The 25,655-nt window shown below is 40.7% G+C and overlaps 1 protein-coding gene across 2 annotated transcripts in view; it reads right to left on the bottom strand.

Annotated features, from left to right (window-relative positions):
• The window catches only part of IL1RL1 (interleukin 1 receptor like 1), a 72,229-nt gene that overhangs the window by 29,906 nt on the left and 16,668 nt on the right, over positions 1–25,655 (bottom strand). The window contains exon 1 of one of the 2 annotated variants that reach the window (XM_045445580.1): positions 6,209–6,936. The exons of the other annotated variant lie outside the window; for it this stretch is intronic. The gene's annotated coding sequence lies outside the window, so the exon portion shown is untranslated. Of the gene's footprint in view, positions 1–6,208; positions 6,937–25,655 lie in introns of those variants that run through there. 2 annotated transcript variants of the gene reach the window in all.

Below are 25,655 nucleotides of genomic sequence, written 5' to 3' on the forward strand. Positions count from 1 at the left end.
ACCCATATTCCAAGGAAAGTGGAGGGGGTGAGGAGCCTCAGTTCCCCGGCTGAGTGTCAACCAGCAGTCATATCCTCTCAATGAGCTCCCCCAACAGTTTCCCTGTTCCGACCATTGCGTATACACTGATCATACACTGGCAAACCTGTTGTTCAGACTTTCCCCCTGAACTTCACACTCAGGTATTCACTGCAGATTTGACACCTCCACTCTGGGTCCTCGACGTCTCAAAATTAACCAGTCAACTTTGAATTCCTGCTCTTCCCACCAAAACCTGCTCTTCCGATAACCCCTATCATCTTAGTTGATGGTAACTCCGTCTTTACAGCTGCACAGATGAGAATCCCTGGAGGTCTCCTTATGCCTCGTTTTCTCCAGCACATTCTCTCCAATCCATCAGCGAATCCTGCTGAGTCTATTTTCCAGATATATTCAGGGCCCAACCACATGACCCCTTGTCTTGGCCCTCACTGGTGGTCCGGGTCACCTCTGTCTCTTGCCTGGACTACTGCAATCGCCTCCAGAGTCCTCTCTTTGGTCCTTCCCTTGCCTCTTATAATCTGCTTTCAGAGCAGAAATCACCATGAACCTTTTAATCACTCCTCAAACCTCCCCTTTCACTCAGTGAAAGCCAAATTCTTTGTAACGGACAAAAAGGCCCTCCACAGTCTGCCACCCTTCACACTTCTTTGATTCAGGTTATTCTGTGTTCTTGCCCTCATTCCACTCCATGAACACCTTTCCCCTCCCTCTTCCTCGAACGGTCCACACTTGCCTCCCCCTCTGAGTCTTTGCACCAGCTTGAGACTCTATCCTAGATTCCCTTCTGCCAGACATCTCTCCAGCTCATTGCCGCATTTTCTCCTTAATGAGATCTGCCCTTTGCACTCCCAACCTCCCTATTCTGCTCTATTTTTTCCCGTGGCTTTTATTACCGTCTAACACACTAGATACCGGACTTGGGCATCACATATGTGTATTTTCTGCTTTGTTCCCTTACATATCCCAGAGTAGGTCCTCAATACGTAGCTTTTGAATGAACAAATGAACAAACCTTGTTAGGTAAGCTGAGGATTCATTTCCTCTCCAACTAGATTGTTACTGAATTGAATCCTTTTGGTTTTAAGGATGTCATACTTAAGGATGCTTTCAATTATAAAGGTGGAAGTTGAAATAGGAGGTGGGTGAATGAGCCCTGCGTTTGGCTCAGAGACCAGGGGCACAGACCACGCTGACAGATTGAAAGAAGGGAAGGGACGCCTGGGTGGCTCAGTTGGTTCAGCGTCTGGCTTTTGATTTTGGCTCAGGTCACGATCTTAACAGTTCGTGAGTTCTAGCCCCACATCAGGTTCTGCACTGATAGTGTGGCGTCTGCTTGAGATTCTCTCTCTCTTTCTCACTTTTCCTCTTCCCCACACAGTCTCTGTCTTTCTTAAAAAATAATAAACATTAAAAAAAAAAGAAAGGAGAGTTTAAGTGGAAACACACATATACCAAAAGAGAGAAAGAAAAAAAAAGAAAAGCCAAAGGAGTCATGTTTGACTTCAACCTCCAATTTGCTCAAAATACTCCCTCACAACAACAGGCGGCAAACCCATTCTAAGATCATTTATTTGTTCGTGATGATTTATTTCAAAAAAGATTTTATTTTATGAAGCTTAACATAGATCACATTTTGAAAACATTAATCTTCTGTTTTATCTTTTGAAAGGTAGTTTCTCTGATGTCTTTTAAAAGTTGGTATTTATGTAGGCAGTGATCTAACAGAGACTTGTTGGTGGGAGGGGGGCATGCTTAAATTTCCAGGAAACAATGCTCAAAAAAATCAAAATGAAGAGAAGGTACATTTGAACATTCCGGCCCAGAATCTACCAGAACTCTGCACAAGGAGACAAAACAATATGAGAGAATTCACAACTGAACGCTTTGTCTTTATCTCTTTGTTTATCATTCCTACAGAGTAGTGAATCCCCAGAAAACTTGGATAACAAGTTTTAATTAAAAATTTGTTTTATTTGAGAGCGATAGAGAGAGAGAGAGAGAGAGAGAGCATCTTATTCAAGAGAATGATTTTTTTTTTCTTTTAGCATTTAAGGTTACTGCTCAGATGGTGACTTGAAGACATCAGCTACCAGTGTCTAATCAGTCAAGCTTCCAGCAGGAAGTGGCTGAAAACTTTCTGGCCAACTAAGGATCCAGGGTGAAGAGGGCTTCAGAAAGTACTGGTTGGCCCTGGGAGTGGGCAGAGAATATGAGGAGCAGGGAGAGGGACCAGCAACCTCAGATGAATTCCCATCATCTCATTTTCTTTCCTCAGGGATAAGTCCCCATCCTGGGATTCTCAGTTGCGCGCAGTGGGCCAACAGTGTGGAGGTTCCAGTGCACAGTGACTCAACCCCTCAGTCCCTTCATCTCCTTAACTACAAGGCTTCTGAAAGGAATGTGTAGGGAAGTCTCCGTTGCCATCTTACTGTGGGCTCAAACAGGCATCTAATATTCATACTTTAATCACGTTAAGTCAAAAGACATAAACGGTCTTAGACAGGGTCAGCAGTTGTTGAAATTCAAAGTTATCCATCTACCAAGGGAATGAGGTATAAGGACTGGTTTAAATCTCAGTTACAATGTTATGGACACTGTCTTTATTATGTTTTTCCATCAGGGCACTGTCCCCTTTCACCTGGCTCAGTCACATATGGCTCCAGATCCAGTCCCAGAGGCTCAACCCAACCCTTTTCGTGCTCATAGTCTTGCTGCAGTGAGCCTGCACTCTCAGCAGCATTGGTGTGGCATAGGAGTTGGATGCACAGGGTTTGAATCAGCTAGAGCTGGGTTTCACTCCTACTTCACAAATTATCCTAAGGTCAACAAGATATGGTATATGGAGAGCACTTGGCTCAGGGTTCTGCACAGAGCAGACTCTCAGTATATAGTTATTGCTGCTACTGCTCTGTTATTACAAGTGTGCTAAAAAAAAAAAAACAAAAACCAATTGTGTCTCAGACAGGAAAGAGCCTCCCCACCCCTTACCCAGGTCCCCTTCATCACCCCACATCTCTAATCTCCCCTGAGTCTGCACCCAGTCTTCAGTAAAACGCATAAAAGAAAATATAGGGAAAAGCTTCATGACATTAGTCTTGGCAATGATTTCATGGATATGACACCAAAAGCACAGAAAAATTGACAGAAAGCAAGAGAAAAATAGTGGAACTACATCAAACTAGAAACTTCTGCAAAACACAGGAAACAATCAACAAAGTGAAATGGCAATCTATGAAATGGAAGAGAACATTTGCATACCACACATCTGGTAAAGAATTGATTTCCAAAATATATAAGGGACTTTTTACAATTCAATAGAAGAAGAAGAAGAAGAAGAAGAAGAAGAAGAAGAAGAAAGAGGAGGAGGAGGAGGAAGAGGAGGAGGAGGAGGAGAAGGAGAAAGAGAAGGAGAAGGAGAAGGAGAAGGAGAAGGAGAAGGAGAAGGAGAAGGAGAGGGAGAAGAACCACCCAATTAAAACATGGGCTAATGACTTGAATAGACATTTATCCAAAGAAGACATACAAATGGCTAACAGGTACATGAAAGATGTTCAATATCACTCATCATCAGGGAAATGTAAACCAAAGCCACAATGAGATAACACCTCCCACCTGTCAGGATGGCTATTATCAAAGAAACAAAAGATAAGTGCTGGAAAGCATGTGTAGAAACTGGAACCCTTGTACACTATTGGTGGGAATGCAAAATGGTACAGTTGCTAAGGATAACATAAAGGTTCCTGAAAAAGTTAACACTGGGAAATAGAAATAGTGACCCAACAATCCCACTTCTGGGAATTTATTGGGATCTCAAAGAAATATTAGCTGTCCCATGTTCATTGCAGCACTATTCATAATAGCCAGGATGTGGAAACAACATAAGGCTACGGAGAGATGAATGGGTAAAGAAAGTGTAGTATAGACATACAATGGAATAATATTCAGCCCGGACCCTGAGGATATTACGCTAAGTGAAATAAACCAGTCACAGAAGAACACATATTACATGATCCCACTTATGTGTAGTCAAATACATTGAATAAAAGAATGGAATGGTGGTTTCCTGGGCCTCAGGGGAGGGGGAAAGGGGAGGTTGGTAATCAACAGGCATAAAGTTTCAGTTAAGTAAGATGACTAATTTCTAGAGATCTGTTGTATAATATTGTGCATATAGGTAACTATTCCGGATTGTACACTTAAAAGTTTGTTAAACCATTAAGTCTCATGTTAAGGATTTTTAGCACAATAAAATAAAAAAAAAAAATTTAAGACCCCTGTTTAGAATCCAGACAACCTGCCTGGCCCTTTCCCTTCTTTCTGGAAACTGGACTTGGTTGCTGTTAGAGTTTTGTTCCAGACCAGAGGGATCTTTCCCTTCCTCCTGAGCTATGACCCTGCCACGTGCACGCACTTCTACACACATGTGCTACACTCACACGATTTCAGCCTCACAACTGTTGGGACACTCCTGCATTGCACCTACCCACTACAGAGCATTTGCCCTTGCATAGTAATGTTGCCTAAAACTTTGGAGACTCGCTCCTTTGAAGTTTTCTGTTTCTGCAATTACAGAAAACTGGGAAGTGTGGAGGGGTGAGCAGAAAAAGACAGACCCTCACAATCATATGATGAGTATTTCGAAAGACATAGATGAAGAGCTCACCTCCTGGAGAAGCAGGTATCTGCTACCCACATCTCCTTAAGCTACTGGTCCTTGTCTCCAAATGTAGACACGTCCGGTAGGAAACTACTTTGGGACCAATCACCTCATCTAAACAACCTGTTCAAGAATAGACAGAACCCGATGTCTTGCTGGGGATTCTTTAAAGTTCAAATCAGCATCCCTGGCACCCCGTCTGCAGGGCACAGAGATAATAGTTCCCGGAGCGGGAAAGGAAAAAAATAATGACAATGAGGAGGGCTGACATTACTCAGCATTTACTATCGGCTAGGTACTGAACTAAGTACTCTGCATCCATTTAACCTTTAGAAACCACCCTTGGAATCTGGCATTAGCATTACCATGTGGGTTTTGTAGGTAAAGAATGCAAGAATTAAAGAGGTTAGATAAATTGCTTGGAGTCGTGGATCACATAAGTGTAAGAGCAGGGATTAAATGCAATTCTGCACGGGGGCACCTGGGTGGCTCAGTCGGTTAAGCCTGACTCTTGATCTCTGCTCAGGTCATGATCACAGGGTCATGGGATCAAGCCCCACATTGGGCTCCATGCTGGGCATGGAGTCTGCTTGAGATTCTCTCTCTCCCTCTCCCCTTGCCCCTCCCTGCTCGTTCTCTCTCTCTCTCTCCCAAATAAATAAAATTAAATAAATACCATTAAAGTAACTCTGCACAATTCCAAAGTTTTCTGTCTCAAATACTTGACACAGAATAACAGACATTGGATAACAATATTCATATTGATATTTGGGGGACAATGACAGACGGTCAGTTTGGCCTTGAGTGCTGATAAAAGAACCATTGCAGCTACTGGCAAGCACCCCTCCCTTGTCTCTGCTCCTGGAAGAAATTATTGGGAAATCTGACACTCATTGGGTAGGGCGGGCTTTGGGGGCCAGCTCTGCCGTATTTGGATCTGCACACTTTGTTGGGCAGCCTCCAGAGAGAAAGAGAACAGAGGCATCAAGCAGAGGTTCAAAGCAGGCACCAATGACACATGTGAACTTGAACCAGTTATTCACCTCAGCCCTTCTCCTCACACCCACCACTTGCTTTCCATCCTGTGTTTCCTTCTCCCTGATGGCTGACTTCCCATACAGCATGCCTCTTCCTTTCCCCTACTGTCCTGAGGCTCCTAACTTCCTGAGTTCTTTCTCCCGTCACCATCTGAGATTCCACATCTGTATTTTCGTGGACTCCAGGAAGAATAGTTGGAATACGTGCACTCTGCATGTACAATGCAAGGCCCCTTGCTTTCCCAACCTCCACCAGATATTTTCCAACACAGGAGGCCAGAGTCCCATACTGTACAAACCAGACTACAAAAGACCCATCAATCTATAACGAGATTTTCCCATTGGTAATACTACTTTTTTTTCATAAACAAAAAATGGATGGCAATTATTATTTTTAACCTGGATTTTGCTTTAAAATTCCATTCCCTTTGAGATAAAAGTATTAAAAAGAAAAACAAACAAGGGAACTTACCATCAGGAAGTCATACTTGAGCTCTTTCTTCCCCAACTTTCTACCAACAGAGTTTATTAACCCTGAACGCCAATTTCTCTAATAGATCTCTGCTAAATACAATAGCCACTTTTCTTTAAAAACTTCCCATTTTCTTTATCGGTGAAGACACAGGAACCACATTACTGATAAGCTGAAACTGATGAACTGTGCTGTTCACAAATGGGGACTGCAGTTTTCACATTGTCTATTTCAAAGATCTCTGATGATTCTACCCTCCCAATGTTACGTTATCTCCATAGATGGTTACATTTCACCTTAAGTAGACTTTGCTTCCCCTGTGGGTGACTTTCTCAGCAAAACCTCCCTGACTCCATGTAGGTGGCCTGTCATTCATTGCCTGGAGAGTGGGTTGGCAGCTGTAACTTCCTGAAAGCTGCAGCTCCAAATTCAAGGATGCATATTCCTACAGCAAGTTTTAGTGCTGGTGCCTCAGTGTCAATGGTTTGAAAACTCCAATACATATCGGGTGCTTAAGTGTGCATCAGGCTCTGTGTGCAGGGATTTTGCACATGCAATCCCTACACTCTTCAGAGCCTTATCAGAGACTCCGGGAGGCTGACGGTTACCTTACCCAAGGCAACAGGCAGTAGAAGGAAAAGCCAGAAAAATGCAAAGCTTCTGTAACTGGACTTTTTCCATTTACCACCAAATGGCATGTCTCAGATGGATGTAATACAAATCTGTGAATACATATTACAGTTATTAGAATTCTGGATGAACCAACTTCAATCACTTCCATGATTTTGTTTTCAAGATGTTGGTGACTTTCAAACAATCAGGATGTACCATCTGTTAAAGAGTTCTCTGATACAGTAGAGAGAGCATGAGTTTTAGATAAGTTCTGGTTTTCCTCTTACCAACAACGTGACTTTGGGCAAATTCCTCAATCTCTCTACATCTTTCGTGATAAGGGTGTTGTTATCAATATTAAATGAATAATCTGTGTAAGGGGTCAGCCATATTAATGGATACCGATGGCTTTCTGCCCTGCCATATGCTCAACCTATTGTGCCCATCACAATTGTACTAAACACACACACACACACACACACACACACGCACACTTCAAAATTTGCTTATTTTTTTCATGGTTGCTTCAAGACCCCAACTGCACTAAGACAGCCAAACTGCCTTTTCTCCTTACCTGTGGTCACTGTACATAAAAGATGAAAATTGACAGCAAAATCTAATTACATGTTGCATGATCTTTATGTGGAACATGCTTTTCCAGGAGGTCATCTATCATTTCTTCTCCACTGTTAGAAAACTGGGAAAAATAGCCTCAAAGAAACTTACCCATACTTATTGATGCCCCCAACAGGCTGGCAGGCACTGTGAGAGATGTAAGAGAAATATAAGACTCATTTCTGACCTCAAGGAACTTAAACTTTGTGAAAAAAATTAAGGTGTGAGGGGGGGAATGTAGTATTTTACAAATCTGAAATTTTTGAGCTTCAATTAGACAGAAATTTACAACAACCTGAATATTTCTTAAAAGTAGGGTAGGTTATCAAAAGACCAAGTCATTTTTATTCAAAAATGGAATTTCAAAAATCCTCCTGGCATGGTTGAGCTACTTGTCCCAACTCTAGATCTCTTGATATCCTTAGCCATCATGTGAGTGTTGAGACGGAAGCATTTAAAATCTGCTGCGGAATTTATCTTTCAAAGAGACTGTTAGCTTTGGTATGTGCGAACTTGATGGTTATCAAGATGATTAATGGCATTTTCAGTGTTTCCGTCAACATTTCAAGAAGTCTGAACTTCAGAAAGGCCGATGTCTATCAAGGTCCATCAAGTTTATTTGGAGGAAGATAGAGGGGCCTCACAGCCATGGGCAGCTTCAGGAAGTTTCTCTTTAACCATCCCTCGATCTCTGAATTCAGCAGAGGAAAGACTAGGAGACTGTGGAAGAGACAAGAGCTCAAACCCCTCAAAGGTCCCTCCCCCGGCCTGAAGATCCTCCATGGTGCACTCCAAGTGTGACTCGCCCTCAGGCCACACCCGCTAAAAATGACTGGACTCCTTGGAGGTGACCCTTCTGAACAGAAGTACCCCATAACCAATGGGGGGTAATACTTCTCTATGAGAGAGCAGAGCAACATCTGTGATAACTCACCATTCAGTGACATGAAAGGAAACCTCAAAACTGGCCAAACTTGTTCATATGAAATGAGAACAACCACTTGGCACTGAAGAAGAGCTGAAATGTGTGTGCGTGTGTGTGCATGTGTGCGTGTGTGTGCGCACGCATGCACGCACATACACATCCCAAGTGCAGGCTCGTGTGTTTGCATATGGGTTTTGTCCACATGGAGAGGACATCTTAGCTCTGCACCAAACCAAAACCAGCTTTGAAATGTCAAAAATCTTACCAAATTGCCAAAACGGAGAGGTTGGCTGGTCCTTGCCCCTTGGAGAGCTTGGAACAATTGGCTCAGACCACCAAACGATAGCAGGTCTTTCCTGTGATGTCCACTAATTCCTGGGCTCATTATCAAGGTCTCCTCTGTCCCTGGCTGCTGCCCCTGGAGTCCCATCTCTGTTCTGGTTGTCATCAGCCTAGAACTCAGTTCCTTTTCCAGTGGGCACAAGAAATCCCTTTACACCAAATGGTTCTGAAACGTGGTGCACCAAGTTAAGATCTGTGCAGCCCATGGCAGATTTCATGGCCTCCTACCATCTCTCTTTCATCCCCTCTCTCGTCCATTCATCACTGCCCCTTCCCTCACAAAAGTGTTCAGGAGCCTTCCACTTTGTCCCAGTGCCTGTCCTCATACGAGCGCACCCCGAATGCACCAAGGTTCTAGGCAGTTAAAAAGGTGGCACCCCCCCCCTTTTAGAAAGAAGCTGAAGCTTCTGGATTGCAAATCCATTTTCCTCTGTCACATCCACCTTTGGCTCACCTTTACCTCCTCATGAGCACCCTTTTCCCCCTTCTAGCACCTTCTCACCTCTTAGCTGGTTGCCACAACCCATTGAATATGTTGACTAGCACGCCTTGCTGCTTTATTTTCCCAAGGAGCAGAGAGTTACTTGAAGAATAGAAGAGCCTTATAAATACTAAATCTGAGCAACTTAAAAAGTAATCTCAGCATCTATGAAAAAAAAAAAAGAAAACTGTAGGAGTAGTGTTTTAACCCAGAAAACCCAAATCAAATTGAATAGGTCGCCAGAAACTTTACTTCCTCATAAAACTAGCCTTGTGTGTCTCTAACTTTCCTTTCACGCTTGGTCCCTGTTCTCCTCATCATATTTAAGAGGAAATCAAATTCAACCTTATTTCATATTCATACTGTTGTAAGTTCTTTCAGATCTTTCAGGATTGCAGAGATAGGTATTTTTTTTTAATCTTCAGGACTTTAATTGGCTGTTCATGATTTTATTGAAGCAATTATCCTTAATAATTGTCTCCTGCTCATCCTAATCCAATCGATGCAAGTTAGAAGCTTTGGGTTATAGTACTCTTTCTCTTTTTTCAGAAGTTAAAAACTGAAACAAAGCATGAAAGCATGAAAGCATTACTCCTATTCCAAAGTTCAAAAAAAGTCCTTGTTTGGCAGAGTTAACAAAGATTCTTTGAGACCTGAGCAATGGGACATATGTTCAGTTGGAAAAAGAAATAATCTTGAGCTGAAAAATTAGATTTTTATATTCTCTTTCTGTCTCTGTTTCTTTCTCTCTCATACACACATACATACATGCACACGTGCGCGCGCGCACACACACACACACACACACACACACACACACTCCTTCTCCAAAGGAAACAATGAAAAATATTTAGTCAATGACTTCTATAAAATACATTTACATTGCTCCATGGTCATGTGTCCCCTGCCAGACTTGAGCAGTTTAAGCAAAAGGATGAGCAACTGGGTAGCTAGAAATTGTGAGGTCCCAATAAAAAGCACCTTCAGTGGGTGTGGCAACCAGCCTCCAAGATAGCCCCAATGATCTCTGCCTCTCTTGTATAGTGCTTTCCCACACCGTACCAGGCAGCTCTACGTGGCCAACAAGATATAGAATAAGTGAGCACTTGCCACCTCCAAAATTGGGTTAGGGCTTACTGTTGAATCACTCGTTCTAAGAGAAACCATGCCATGAACAGCCCACGGAGAGGTAACAACGCCTCCTGCCGACAAGTCACATGAGTGAGTTTGAGGGAAATCTGCCAGGCGCAGTCAAGTCTTCAGCGATGACAACTTCTGGCCAGCAAGGTGACCGCAACTTTATGAAAGAACCCGAAGTAGAACCACCCAGCTAAGGCACTCTTGGATTCAGAAAAAGGTGTGACATAATAAAGGTTTCTTGTGCAGGCTACCAAATTTTAGAGTAATTTGTTACACAGCAGTAGGTAACTACTAGTTGATAATAATAGGTCCACAACTGTTTTCCCTGTGGTTCTATCAGTGAGGAGGTAATAGGAACCCTTGCTAGTATGAAATCATTTAGTCTCCATGGGTTTTTGCATTCTATTTCCCTTACAAAAATGCAACCTCTACTCCTACTTAATAGGTTTTTTGCTCTCTGTGTTGTCAGGACTTCCTATCTGAGAGATTGTTCCACTCTTTAAAGTCCTCCGCTCCTAGTGTCATCAGATCAACTATCCACACAGGCAATCTATGTCTTCAACAGACCTTTGTCCACTTATCAGAAGCAAATAAACTCATTTTATCATAGAAAGCAACATTTCATTGTGTTGTCCTTAAAATCTAGGATTGGTACCATGTCCGTACTGGTCAGCAGTGGCATCTGAGAGGCCTCGAGGAGACAGATCTCTAAGGACAGTGAGATGGCCCACATGTGGTTACCAGGAGCACAGCCAGCAGGCAGTCCAAGTTTCAGTATGAAAGGCAGAGGTCAGCAAGGGCAGTGGGTGGGAGCTGGGGCCCGGGTCTTGGGCAGGGGGTCTGTGACTTTGGGTAAACAGGCTTTGTCTTGATCAGAAATGTTCTGACTGTGATGTGATACCTTCCTCTTGTAGTGGCCTTTGCTCCTTGGAATCTCAAGCAAACACAGTGAGCGTGTAAGAGGAAAATCCAATTCTGTAGGTCATGTCCTCCATATTTCCCTTGTGTGGTGGCCCTTGTTCTCTGGTGTCTCAGTCAATTCCCTTACCTTTTAATGTTGTCAGAACACAAGAGGAAAGCCAGCTGTAGTCGTATTCTCATTCTTTCCTCTTATGTAAATGAATGTCAACATTTTCCATTATGACCCTAGGTCTCCTAAACCTAGAAATCTAGAAGCAAGCTTCCATCCGGGGCTCATAAAAGGTTACACATGGCCTTTATTTGCTGAAATTCTTGACCCTTGTGAATATTCATAACAGATGGTCTTCTGAGATCAAGTCCAGATACTTTGAAGCATTCCAAGAAAACTTATATTTACTGAGAGAAGAGAATTGAGAAAGGAAAGAAGGGGATTTCAACAGAGACCACACATGTACATTTTCAGGAAATCACTTTACTCATCCTCTCAAGGTTGTTTCTTTGCAGGGTCCTGTCCAATTCTCCTGAAATCAACTTCCTTCATCAATGATATGTTTTTTTTTTTTAAAAACAAACAAACAAACAATTTATTTGCCAATATACTTCCATAATACGTAGCTCGTACTATCTAACAGGTACTATCCTTACATCTGAAGCACAAAACAATGGAATATTGGGGCACCAGAGTCGTTTTAAAATCATGTGTTCCTGGCTATATATGTTCAGAGAAGAAATTTTGAGTATTTCTGAGTGTTATCCCTAGTACTCACAGATAATAACTTCGCACATGTTCATATATTTCTAAGTCCTACTTCTAATAGTGTGTGTAGAATATAGTTGTGCAAGATACATATAATTATGCATAATATTATATATATATACACACACACAAAACCGATAAGACATGAAAGAGACAAAAAGGAAAATAAGGAAAAGAAGTCGTGTTATGTTTTCATAAGAGGTAATAAATCATAATAACATAACAATGTAAAACACAATAAAAATCACAATGAATTCTTTTGGACTTTGACAAAATAATTCTAACATTAAATTGGAGAATAAATAAAAATAGCAAAACTAGCTTTTTATTACGTTCTCATGTGTTCTAGGCATTGGCTCCAGCCGCCAAACTAGCAAGCATCACCATACTAAACTTAGAAACTAGGGCCTGTTGGTACCACCACTTTCTAGATAAGGAAACTGGGCCGTGAAGAAGTGAATAAATTTGCTGGGTCCCCTGTCAATCAGCTGGGGAGGTGGGATTTGGACTCAATTACCGGGAAAGCAAAGTTTACACTACACCCAATATCTGCACTGCTTCTCAGCTCTCCGGGAATACTTGAGAAAATGAATAACATTTTCCAGGAGAATGTTAAAAAATAATAGAAGGTTAAGAGAATGGGTGTTGGTCCTTCCAGATGTTCTCTCCTGGGCCTACCATTGTTCAACAAAGTTTAGGTAATGAAAATAATGTGGAATGGCCACAGGAGGAGACAAATTGCTTAACGGAACGGAATAAAAAGTCTAGAAGCAGATCTCAACATGCAGAAGAATTTATCACAAGATGGTAAAACAACAGCATATCAATTCTCGGGGCAAGAATAGGCTTTAAATAAATAGCGTTAAGAGCATTTTAAATTTATCTTAGCATTGTAAATGTTTTAATGTAAGCATTGTAAAATATATTATGATGAGAAAAATAAAGTTCAGTTGATGAAAAAATTAAGTTCCAAGTGAATTAAAGGTTTAAAAGTTAAGAAAACTTAAGCTGTGAACAAACAGAGTAAACTATTATCTTGGTTATGAGGTACAAGTAATATTTGACTTCCTAAAGCACAATGATAAAGACAGAAACCAAAATTGCAAAGGTCAAATCAATTTCATTACAGCTGAATATACTATAAATAGCAAGCCTGGGGAAATATTTGAAATTTATATATTCATATATAGCTTATAGAGTTTATATGTAGACACACACACATATACTTTCTATACAAATATATTTTATAAATCAATAACAGAACGCATAACTTTAGATTTTAAATTGTCAAAGGACATAAATAGGCAATACACAGAAGAGGTCATAGAACTTTTCAATAAGCTAATTACAAATATCATGCCTCAAAACTAACCAGGAAATACACATTAAAATCCATAAAAGTACCATTTCTACTTATCGAATTTGTAAAAAGCTTTACAAAACTACAATATCTGATACTGGCAAAAAGTGCAGCAAGATGATGGATATACAAACTGGTACAACCTTTCTAGAGGGTAAGTTGGACACTGGAATAAAACTCCTCTTTAACTTGGTTATTTGTTTTCTGTTAATATATTTGAAGAAATCATGGATGTTCAAAAATATTGAGCTTTTCACTGGCCTTGTTGTGGATAAGAGTGGGGAAATAACCATGCACCCTAATTGACTGAATAATCTATGCTACTCCTACCTAATAAAATACTTTGCAGTCATCAAAAATCCTATAGACTAATGACGTTTAAAGAAACACAGTATGGTTGTGACATATTTTAAGTGTTTCAAGAACAGGTCTTGTGATTTCCACTCCCACTCAAGATGAAGTAACAGTGACTGGATTTGCTCTCCTTCCTAAAACAACTAAAAGCTGGACAAAATGTATGAACTGACAGCTCTTAAGATACCGACATGAGAGATGAGAGGCAAAGGAGACCAGCCCACGGCCCCTGGGGCTGATTGCCTGCACACTTTCTGGGCTGTAGCACGGGACTGGGAACGGAAGGAGCCCAGCAATCCCTCTGAGTTGAGGTGTCAGAGCTGGGGGGTCTGGAAAGGCCAAGGTCAAGAGTTCAGGGAGTACTGAATGGAGAGACCTGCAGAGGGGCCCCACAATTACTCAGCGTGATCCTGAACAGCTCATGCTTATGAGGAAATTATCTGAAGCCAAGGAAAGGAACTCCCAAAATGACGACAGAGAATGGTCATCACAGGTCACATAGAGCCAGGAATAGTACCTATTCCCAGTGCATGATATAATTCATGATATAATGGAATGGAAAATGATCTAATTCATAAGTCATCAAACTCAGCTTATTTAGAAAGATTTCATCTCATCAGTAATGTAAATTAACCTTAGCCTAAATACTGCCCTGGTTACACGTGAGGAAACTTAAAAGGAAGACCCGGGAGGATCAAACTATTTCCGTGCAACTTAACAGTGATCCAGAGCATAACCGAAGAACAGCGATAGGAACACAAAAATACCTAATACCCAGCAAGTTAAAATTAATTTTTTTCTGACATCTAATCAAAAAGTATCAAGATTGGGGCGCCTGGGTGGCACAGTCGGTTAAGCGTCCGACTTCAGCCGGGTCACGATCTCGCGGTCCGCAAGTTCGAGCCCCGCGTCAGGCTCTGGGCTGATGGCTCAGAGCCTGGAGCCTGTTTCCGATTCTGTGTCTCCCTCTCTCTCTGCCCCTCCCCCGTTCATGCTCTGTCTCTCTCTGTCCCAAAAATAAATAAACGTTAAAAAAAAAAAAAAATTTAAATTCTAAAAAAAAAAAAAAAAAAAGTATCAAGACATGAAGGAGCTGAAAAATACTACCCTTAAGGAAAAGAAAAGACAATCAATTAAAACTGACCCAGAACTCACACAAGATGGTAGAATCAGTAGAAAAAAGACATGAAAACAGCCAATATATTTGAATTTCCCATGTTGCAAAAAACGACACGAATGATTGTGTTAAGTGGATGGTAGGCTGAAAACCAAAAAATAAAACCCAGGGGCACCTGGGTGGCTCAGTCGGTTAAGCATCCTACTTCAGCTCAGATCATTCATTCATGGGTTAGAGCCCCCCTTCAGGCTGTGTGCTGACACCTCAGAGCCTGGAGCCTGCTTCAGATTCTGTGTCTCCTTCTCCCTCTGCTCTTTTCCCCCTCCCATTCTGCCTCTTTCTTTCTTTCTCTTTCTCTGTCTCTCAAACACAGATAAACATTAAAAAAAAACCTTTTTTTTTAAAAAAAAAAAAAAAAACCCAGATAACTCTTGCAGGTAAAAATGAAAATATTTTGGAAAAAAAATACATTGTATGGGAATAAAGATTATACAAAAGGAAACACAGAAAAAGATTATACAAAATGAAACACAGAAAAAGGACCAGAAAAAACAGAACATCAATGAGTTGTGGAAAAATGTCAACTCATGTAATGTAAGTGTAATTTGAGTCTCTGAAGGAAAGCAGCTAGAAAGGGGACGGGAAGAAAAAAGTTATTTGAAGAAGTAATGGCCCCAAATTTCCAAATTTGATGAAAGTTACAAAAACCCTAAGTCCAAGAAGCTCAGTGAAACTCAAACATTCAAAACAAATAAAGCTACTCCAAGGCACATCAGAATCAGATCACTCAAAACCAGTGATAAAGAGAAACGTTTAAAAGTGTGGGCGGAGGGACCAAACCATGTTACTATAGAGCAACAAAGATAAAGATTATATCAGATTTCCTGCAGGAAAGAAAATAGGAGAACAAGGTCTTTGCAGTACAATAAGAAAAAGTCACTTTAGAATCCTTGACCCAATGAAAACACTGTTCAAAAAAACAGTACGATGAGACATTTCCGTGGAAAGTCCTTCACAGAGAGAAATGATGCCAGATGTAAACCTGAATCTACACACAGTAATGCAGAGCACCAGAAAAGTGAACTGTGTCGAGGAAATACGAAGATTTTTATTCCATACTATTGAAATCACTTAAAAGATAATGTATTGTCTAAAGAAAAAAATAATCACCAGGTAATGTGAGGTTTATAATATGAGCAGAAGTGAAACATATGAAAACAATAGCACAAAAGCCAGGAGAGGAGAAATGGAAGGAAGTATACTGCTGGGAAGCTCTCGTCCGTCCGGTAAGTGAAGTGGTAACATATTCCCTGAAGGTAGACTGCTATTTAAAGGGGTGTAATACACACCCTCAAGACACCACTAAAATAACAACAGAGTAACAGTGAAGAGCTTAAAAAGGAGGAAAATTGCTCTCATTAAAAAACATGCAATTAATCCAAGTCAGAAAATGGAGAAAAGAGAAAAAACAGTCGGCTCAAGTACAAAACAAATAGCAAGATGAGCGCCTTCAACCAGACCATCCCAGTAACCACATTAAATGAAAATGGTCTTGAACACACCAACTATTAGACTGGATTCGAAAAGGAAAGTCCAGCAAAAAACTACCTATATGAATCCAACTTTAAATACTTTAAATACAATACAAACCGGCTTAACATAAAAGGAAGGAAAAAGATGCACCATACTATACCATATCAATGCCAATGAAAACATAGCTGGTGTGGCTATCTTAATATCAGACAAAGTAGATTTTAGAGCAAAAAAATATCATCAGGAATAAAGAAGGTCACTTCATAACAATAAAAGAGTCGATTTGTCAAGAAAGTATCGCAACAAACCTAGATATTCGTGCTTTTAAGGATGGAGCTTCAAAATACACGAAAGTAAAAATGATAAAGCTGCAAGGGGAAATAGAGAAATCCTGAATTGGAGTCAGAGATTTCAATATCCCGATCTCAGTAATTGACAGAATTAATAGAGTATCAGTGAGGTACAGAAACTTTGAAAAACACTGTCATCAAATTTGATCTAATTGACATCTATAGAACTCTCCAGCCAACAGCAGCAACATATTTATTCTTCTCAAAGGCACAGGGATAATTTACTATGATAGACCATGTGTTGGCCCTAAAACAAGTCTCAATAAATCTGAAAAGTTTTGAGGCACACACAGAAAATACATTATCTGACAACAGTAGAATAGAATCAGAAATCAACAACAGAAAGTCATCTAGAAAATCCTCAAATATTTGGAAACTAAATAACACACTTCTAAATAACCCACGGGTCAAAGAAATTGAAAGGAAAATTCAAAAGTATTTTGACTGAATGGAAGCAAAAACATACCATATCAAAATTTGGGAAACGGTTCAGTGGTACTTACAGGAAACTTTACAGCACTAAATCAGAAAAGAATAAAATCCACCAATCAATAGTCTTGGCTGCTACTCAAAGAGACTAGAAAAAGAAGAGCAAAGGAAGACAAAGTAACCATATGGAAAGAAATAATAGAAATCAATGTGGAAAACAAGGAAATAAAACACAGAAAAACAAGAGAGAAAAATCAATGAAACCAAAAGCTGGTTTGTTGAGAAAATGAATAAAGTTCATACATCTCTAGCCACATTGACTGGGGGGAAGAAAAGAAAGAAAGAAGACACGAATACCCATATCAGGAATGCAAGTTTCCACAGGTATTAGGAAGACAGTATGAACAATGAAAATAATAAATCAAATTTTTAATAAAATATTTTTTTATGAACAATAAGAAATGGCATATTGATACATGCAACAACATGGATGAATTTAAGAATAATTGTGCTGAATGAAAGAAGCTGGATGAATCTAGATGCTGCCTGGTTCCATTATATAAAATTCTAGAAAATGCAAGCTAATTTACAGGGACAGAAAGATCGGTGGATACCTGGGGATGGGGTGGGAGGAGTAATAGAGAGTGATTTCAAAGGATGTGTGGAAACTTCTGGGTGTAGTAATATGTTAATTATTCTGATTGTGGTGATGGTTTCAGAGTTTATCCATGCGTCAAAACTTATCAGATTGTACAATTTCAATGTGTGTAATTAATTAGATGTTGATTATATCTCAGTAAAGTTGTGAAAAATAGGTTTCAAATGGAATATAGGTTAATAATTTTTAATAACACATACACTGGCAAGTCCATATGTGCACACATGCACACAAACATGTGTATACATGCACACACACACACGAGAAAGTGCTGTTTGAGACAATAACTCGAAACTCTTAGCAATTATTATCTGCATGAGTTGGAGTGTAAACGACTTGTGTTTTCTTCTTTCTCCCGTTGGATTTCTACTTTCCAACAGTGAAATGTGTTATGTGTGAACATGTATTATAACAAATATGTTTCTGACTTTAACTTGTGAAGTTTTATTTATTTTTTTAAATGTTTAGTTATTTATGTTGAGAGAGAGAGTGTGTGTGAGTAGGGGAAGGGCAGAGAGAGAGAGAGACAGAGAGAGGGAGAGAGAATCTCAAGAAGGTTCCACATTGTCAGCCCAGAGCCCAATGTGGGACTCAAACCCATGAACCGTGAGATCATGACCTGAGCTGAAATCAAGAGTCAGATGCTTAACCGACTGAGCCACCCAGATGCCCCATTACTTGTGAATTTCTAAATTACATTTCTATACATTATGTCTACATGATAGTGATGATGAACACTTTGGTCTCCACTCTAGGAAAATACACCTCTATTCCTGCAAAAGCAGACTCTAGAACAGATACGAATCCAAAAGTTTGTGCTGTTCCAAAGTCAAGGATATAACCATGGATCAAGTGTGATTCAAGACCAAATACCCTAAAACAAAAGATAACACTAAGATATCCCTGTTTATAGCAGGAGCGTTCCTGTTTCCTGCACACACACACACACACACACTTTTATGATATTCTCAATGAAGAGACATTGGCAAGTTTCTGAATTTTGGCTCTGAGAGGTGAAAGGTCCACAGAAGATGTCCCAGATAAACATAAAAGGATATGCAACCCTTCTAAGTCCAGGCAAAATGACATCTAAGCTAATTTAGACAACAAATCCCCTTATTGTAAAGGCTCAAGGAAAGGAAATTATGGCATAATGTATGCCTCAGTAATGGCATGTGAAGTTTATTGTCTCTGTGGCAAATTCTTCCTCCGGTAACCTTCTGTAGTCATTTAAAACCAGTTTACAAACTCTGTTCTCTAGTCTCCTCAATGTAATTTAAACCTGATTGCCAGCGGTCAACCACCTCCATTCCAGAATGTCCAAGCCGACGTTGGCCAGGACCGACAATGAACATGAATCCCAGCTATTCAGTCAGTGCTAAAGTGACCCAGGGGACAATATGCAAATAGAACAAATGTTTCCCATACACCTTCTACTGATTTACTGGAGAAACTTCTATTATGCATGCTCCATATTCCTGGTCATTGTTAGGTAATAAGAAGAAATAACTGGCATTTCCTATCTTCACAGAGACATATCTAGACTAGTGACCATGATAAAATGCAAAGAAAGCATCAGTGAAAAGATAGACCTATCATCACATAAACATTTAAAATTTTATATGTCCATATAACCCTAGGAATAGTGATATCTCCCAAAATCTGAGGCTTTCTGGAATGAAAATGTTAACTCTTTCTCATCTACAGTTTAAATAAATACATTAAACAAATTAAAAGGCAAATGAAAACTGGAAGAAAGAAAGGTTCATCTTATATAACAGTCTTTACTATCCTTGATTCATTAAGAGACCATACCAGTCACTGAGAAAAATGATTTCAAAAAAATTGATCAACTCAACCATTTACAAAGGAAAAATGCGAATGGCCAATAAGTACGTATAAAGGTTTTGGGCCATCAGATGAAAAAGACATTTAAAACAAATACTGTATGTTTTAACTACCTATGAAATAACAGAAAATATATATTTTGGTCTCTGTCCCTGGTTCCCAGCACAGAGCTCCTGAAATCCTTATAACTTCCTAAGTGAAAAGAACACTAGAAGCATTGTTCTATTGAACGTGGGTTCCTGGATGGGGACTGGTCACCAGGAAGATCAAGCCATGATTAGAAGCTTGGATTCTTCAGCCCCACTCTCTCCCTATCCTTCAGATAGGAGAGGCGGGATGAAAATGGAGCCTCCACAAAATCCCAATAATAGGCAGTTCAGATGGCTTCCAGATTGGTGAGCACATGGAGATTCAGGGGCAGTGGCACACTCAGAGAGCACGGAAGCTCCTAGCCCTTTCCCCATCCTTCCCCCTACATGTCACTTTCCAACTAGCTGTCCCTGTGTTATATCCTTGTGTAACGAACGGGTAATCTAGTAAGTAAAATGCTATTCTGAGTTCTGTGAGCCACTCTAGCAAATTAATCAAACCCAGGAAGGGGATCGTTGGAGCTTCTGATCTATAGCCAACTGGTCAGAGGCACGAATGACATCTGGATTTGCAAGTGGTGGTGGGTGGGGGTAGGGAGGCAGTCTTGTGGGACTGAGCCTTTGACCTGTGGGATCTGATGCTATCAGAGAATTGTTTGTTGGTGTGGGGAACCCTCCTGCCCATGACACACGCGCGCACACACACACACACACACACACACACACACACACATTGGAATTGGGTGTGGGATCCTGATTAGTACCAGAACATTTTACTACCAAATTGGTAAAGATCAGAAAAAATCTTAATGTTCAGCATAGGAGTAAAGGAACTAACTTTCCAGGACTCATAGCTGGTTGGAGGGCCAAATCAGAGAGCAAGTCTTGTGTTTCTTTCACCAAAGCCGCCGTCAGCCAAGAGACATTAGGTAAGAGAGCTTCTGAGTTTCTCAACAGCTGCCTCTTACACTTAACAATTCAAGGCCAACTGTAAAAATGAAATAAGAGATTTTGAACGCTGTTTCATAAAAGCTCCCAAAAAGACAACATTGCACTTTTAGAACCCAGCTAAAGTATGATCAGATAACCTTCCTGGTAAGATGGATTGTTATCAGTTGGCATGTGCTCAAAATACTCAGTAGAAGTCAAAGTTGAGAAAATGGAGAAGAAATCTTGAACAAAATACAACTTAGAGAATATCTACACCCAACTCACTTTTACAATGAAGCCCAGTGATGTGATAGGATGTGTCCAAGGCCATATAGCTAATTTGTGACCAAAGACAGACCCAACAACGCCACTGAGTCAGAGCTCTTTACACAAAGTAGTTGCCACATGTCTTTTGAGTTTCCCTTTCTCTCCAGGACCAGTGCTCCACCCAGGAACCTCCTGTCTAATATAGAGGAAGTCACTTAAATTCTAATACAAGTCACAGACGCCTCATCTGTAAAAGGGGGATAGTTCCAAGTCGTTGGATGCTATAAAAAAGATAATATGCAAAAAAAAACCTAGCATAGTCTCTGGCAATAGTAGAAATTTAACTGTTAGTTTCTTTTCCATCCCTAAGACATTATTCCCAAATGACTGTAGACTAAGCATTTTAGAGCACAGATTATACTAGTTAAGTAGTAATTACATGTACATTGGAGTGATAAGAAAAATGGGGGAGAACTGAACACACAGTTAATGGTGGAAATTCATATGGAGAGGCTATTTTTAGGAAGAAATATAGGATAATTCCTCTTTCTACAAGCAAAGCCTTCATGCTGGTGCTTAAGCAGTAGCAGAATAAAATCTTAAACCAATTATCTCCACAGAAAAACATGTTATATTATCTACAAAATAAATACCAAGGTTCTTGGCTAACTTCTGTATGATAAGCACTGGTATCCATTTCACAAGTTGAGCAGAAACAGTATATATTCTCCTTTAGATGAGCTACAGGGTAGAATCAGTGGGAAAAGCAGTTCCCTTCAAGTGGATGAGAACCACACCCTGGGGAATGATGGAACAGCCAGCTGTATGGAATCCAGGATTCTGAATTACTTTCTGAAGCATACCCATCTGCCAGCCCCAGAGCCCCTGGCTACCCGTGCACTGTTATGTGAGAGAGGAATAAATGTGTGTCTGTTTGAGCCACTCTATTTGGGTTCTCTCTTTTTTCCATCCTGACTAATGCAAAAGGTATCATGTACACAGAGTGACTAAGCTATGTGGATCATGACTAACAATACGAAGTACAGCTTGCCTTCGAGTGTTTGCAGTCCCTTCCCCAAGAGTAAAGGTAAGGACAGAGATAGAGGCCATGATCGTAACAGGGAATTAAAGCTTCTTTAAGGTCTCTAATTTTCTATTACAACTTCTGTTCAGTCCATTCCTTTTGCAGCTAGCTGTTTGAACACTTTTGCTATTCACCAGAAGCTCTGCTAGGCGACTTTACAGATTATCTCACTTAATCCTCACCACAAAACCCTGAATGTCTCTTTGGCTTGTAACACTCCAGACATCACTCTGCAAGGGAGACTGCTTGCCTCATTTTGCTTGCTCTGGGCGCCAGCATGGTGACTCTAAGATGTGAATGCCATTATAGCAGTACTAAAACAGGTTCGTTAGCAAGCCCTGAACACACACGCTGAAATGAGTAGCGTGTGCATTTCATACTTTGCCTATTTTTATACAATTTGTCAATACAATGACCTTGGAATTGTGATCACATATTGAGGTACATCCATGAGGTGTACCCATAAATAACTGGGTCACTTTTTAACAATTGTTAAAAGGCTTGAGGCACTAGAAATACAAGACCCACATTTGGCTCATTGGTATTTAGACCAGGGAGGAGGGGCGCCTGGGTGGCGCAGTCGGTTAAGCGACCGACTTCAGCCAGGTCACGATCTCGCCGTCCGTGAGTTCGAGCCCCGCGTCGGGCTCTGGGCTGATGGCTCAGAGCCTGGAGCCTGTTTCCGATTCTGTGTCTCCCTCTCTCTCTGCCCCTCCCCCGTTCATGCTCTGTCTCTCTCTGTCCCAAAAATAAATAAACGTTGAAAAAAAAAAAAAAAAAAAAAAGAATAAATATAGACCAGGGAGGAACATACACACACATTTGTGTAATGAAAACCATGACCATAGTATAATTTTTGTGTGTTGAGGAATCTGCATGCTTGAAATTATGTATTTGTAATCCTGAGAAATTAACCTATTGGAATGACAGACCTATAACTCTATTTCAAAAGGCACACTTGAGGGGCACCTGGCTGGCTCAGTCAGTAGAGCACACAGTTCTTGATTTGGGGATCCTGAGTTTAAGCCCCATGTTAGGTATAGACCTTACTTGGGGGGAAAAAAAAGGTATAATTGAGCAATTGATTTAGACTTGCAATTTTCAGTGGAATTCTTACTAAGCTTACTTATACATAACATTTAATTTTATATATAGCATTGGAAGCTCTGAACTTAAATATATAAGAATTAATTAATATAAGAATTAAATACTCAAAGTACTTAAGAAAGATTATTGAATATGTTCAATTTATAAATGCAGTTTTAAAATATTTGAAGATCTTTAGTTTACTAAATTTGTAAATGGAGTAACCTGCTGTTAAAGTTTGCTAAAATGTACTAGACTTATAAATGCCATAAGATGATTTTAAAGGTGAACTCTACCCAAAATAAAGCCGATTTTTAAAATTTCTAACTTTAACAAATAGAAGATTAGTTTTGAAACCCCAAACAAATTCTGACTTGTCTTCTGTGCCCAAAAAAATTGCCCTTGGGGCGCCTGGGTGGCTCAGTCGGTTAGGCGGCCGACTTCGGCTCAGGTCATGATCTCACGGTCCGTGAGTTCGAGCCCCGCATCGTGCTCTGTGCTGACAGCTCAGAGCCTGGAGCCTGCTTCAGATTCTGTGTCTCCCTCTCGCTGACCCTCCCCTGTTCATGCTGTGTCTCTCCCTGTCTCAAAAATAAATAAACGTTAAAAAAAATTTTTTTTAATTGCCCTTAAAGGCACTTTAAAAAGCTCATCTGACCGAGTTTAAAGGACACACTTGGCATCACTAAGGATACAGAGATAGACCTAAGTCACAAGTATTTACCAGTGGGGTTGCTCTGCTGGTTCTGACAGCTCAGTGATGTCCCTTTGTTCCTTCTTTTTTTTTTTTTTAAGTTTATTTATTTTTGACAGAGAGAGAGAGAGAGAGAGAGAGAGAGAGAGAGAGAAAGAGACAGAGCATGAGTGGGGGAAGGGCAGAGAGGCGGAGACACAGAATCTGAAGCAGGCTCTGAGCTGTCAGCACAGAGCCCAATGCGGGGCTCGAATTCACCGAACGGGAGATCATGACCTGAGCTGAAGTCAGATGCTCACTGGACTGAGCCACCCAGGCGCCCCTGGTCCCTCTTAACTATAGAGAACAAACTGATAGTGACCAGACAGACGGAAGGTGGGTGGGGGGATGGGTGAAATAGATGATGGGGGTTAAGGAGTGCACTTGTGATGAGCACCGGGTACTGTAAGTATTGAATCACTAAATTGTACACCTGAAACTAATATTAGACTGTTTGCTGGCTGGAATTTAAATTAACTAACTAACTAACTAACTAAAGTGTTGCTACTGGTCCCATTGATGAATCTTTCACTGTTGACCCTGGAGGATGTTTGCAGGCACCATATTTGAGTGGATGCTATTTATGTTCAGACTGCAGGGATCTGCTTTGATGATGGCTTCTCCAAGAGTCACCACAAAGAGAGTTTCAAAAGCTCTTTTGACAAGAAGAACCTCTTGCTGATGGCATCGATCACAGCCACAAATGTGCAGCACATAACATTCCCTGTGCCACACTCTCCATGGAACTACTTCCCCTAAGAAGTGGTTAAACCTTCAGTCATCCGTCTTAGAAATCCTGCACCGGCCCCTGGGCCGGTTATACTTCCTCACCCCAACCCTCTTTCCTGAACACTCCTCTTTCCTGGCTCCCTTCCTTTTTCTCTTGCTTCTTCCCACATTCCTTTCTCTGTGCTTCTTTTCCTCTCTTCCCCCACCCCAACATCTTTAGTACCCCTTCTCTCCACTCCCAGACTTGCCAGGTGTACTTCTTGGCTTCTCTTATCCAAGTTCAAGTCTCACCCTCTTTGATGACGAAAACTGCTGTTACTGTTCTCCATCGAGATATATTTCCTCATACAAAACAAAAATGCTCTTTCTCAACATGAAACCAGACAGCTGTAATAATTTAGCTGGATATTTACAAACACTGGGAACATGATCTATCGTGGAGCAGAAAATATCTGATGAGTCAAGTGGTAAATAATGCTGAGGGAGGACAGTTCTGAAGAAGGCTTTGCACAGTCAGCTATGATGTCAGGGGCCACGGTGAAGTACCAGAAAGATTTGGTGCTAGATTGAGAGACATGCGTTTGGGTTATAGCTCCACCACTTAGAGCAAAGCAGGCTTTCTGAACTTAAATCTAGGAAATAAAGATAATGATGGTAACGAATAGAACTGGGGGATTTAGTGAGAAGGACACTGTACAAAATTAAAGAGTTATACAATCATAAGGTGTGGTTCCTATCTCATTGATCTATTTCTGGCCCGGATGCTCATTAAAAGACTTGTTAATCCACAAGGGATGTTGCTTTTGTTGTTGTTGTTTTTATTTTTTTTTATTTTATTTTTTTTAATTTTTTTTTTCAACGTTTATTTATTTTTGGGACAGAGAGAGACAGAGCATGAACGGGGGAGGGGCAGAGAGAGAGGGAGACACAGAATCGGAAGCAGGCTCCAGGCTCTGAGCCATCAGCCCAGAGCCCGACGCGGGGCTCGAACTCACGGACCGCGAGATCGTGACCCGGCTGAAGTCGGACGCTTAACCGACTGCGCCACCCAGGCGCCCCCTGTTGTTGTTGTTTTTAAATGAATGTG

This window comes from Leopardus geoffroyi, chromosome A3 (genome assembly GCF_018350155.1).
Source record: "Leopardus geoffroyi isolate Oge1 chromosome A3, O.geoffroyi_Oge1_pat1.0, whole genome shotgun sequence".
In the NCBI taxonomy this organism is placed as follows: Eukaryota; Metazoa; Chordata; class Mammalia; order Carnivora; family Felidae; genus Leopardus; species Leopardus geoffroyi.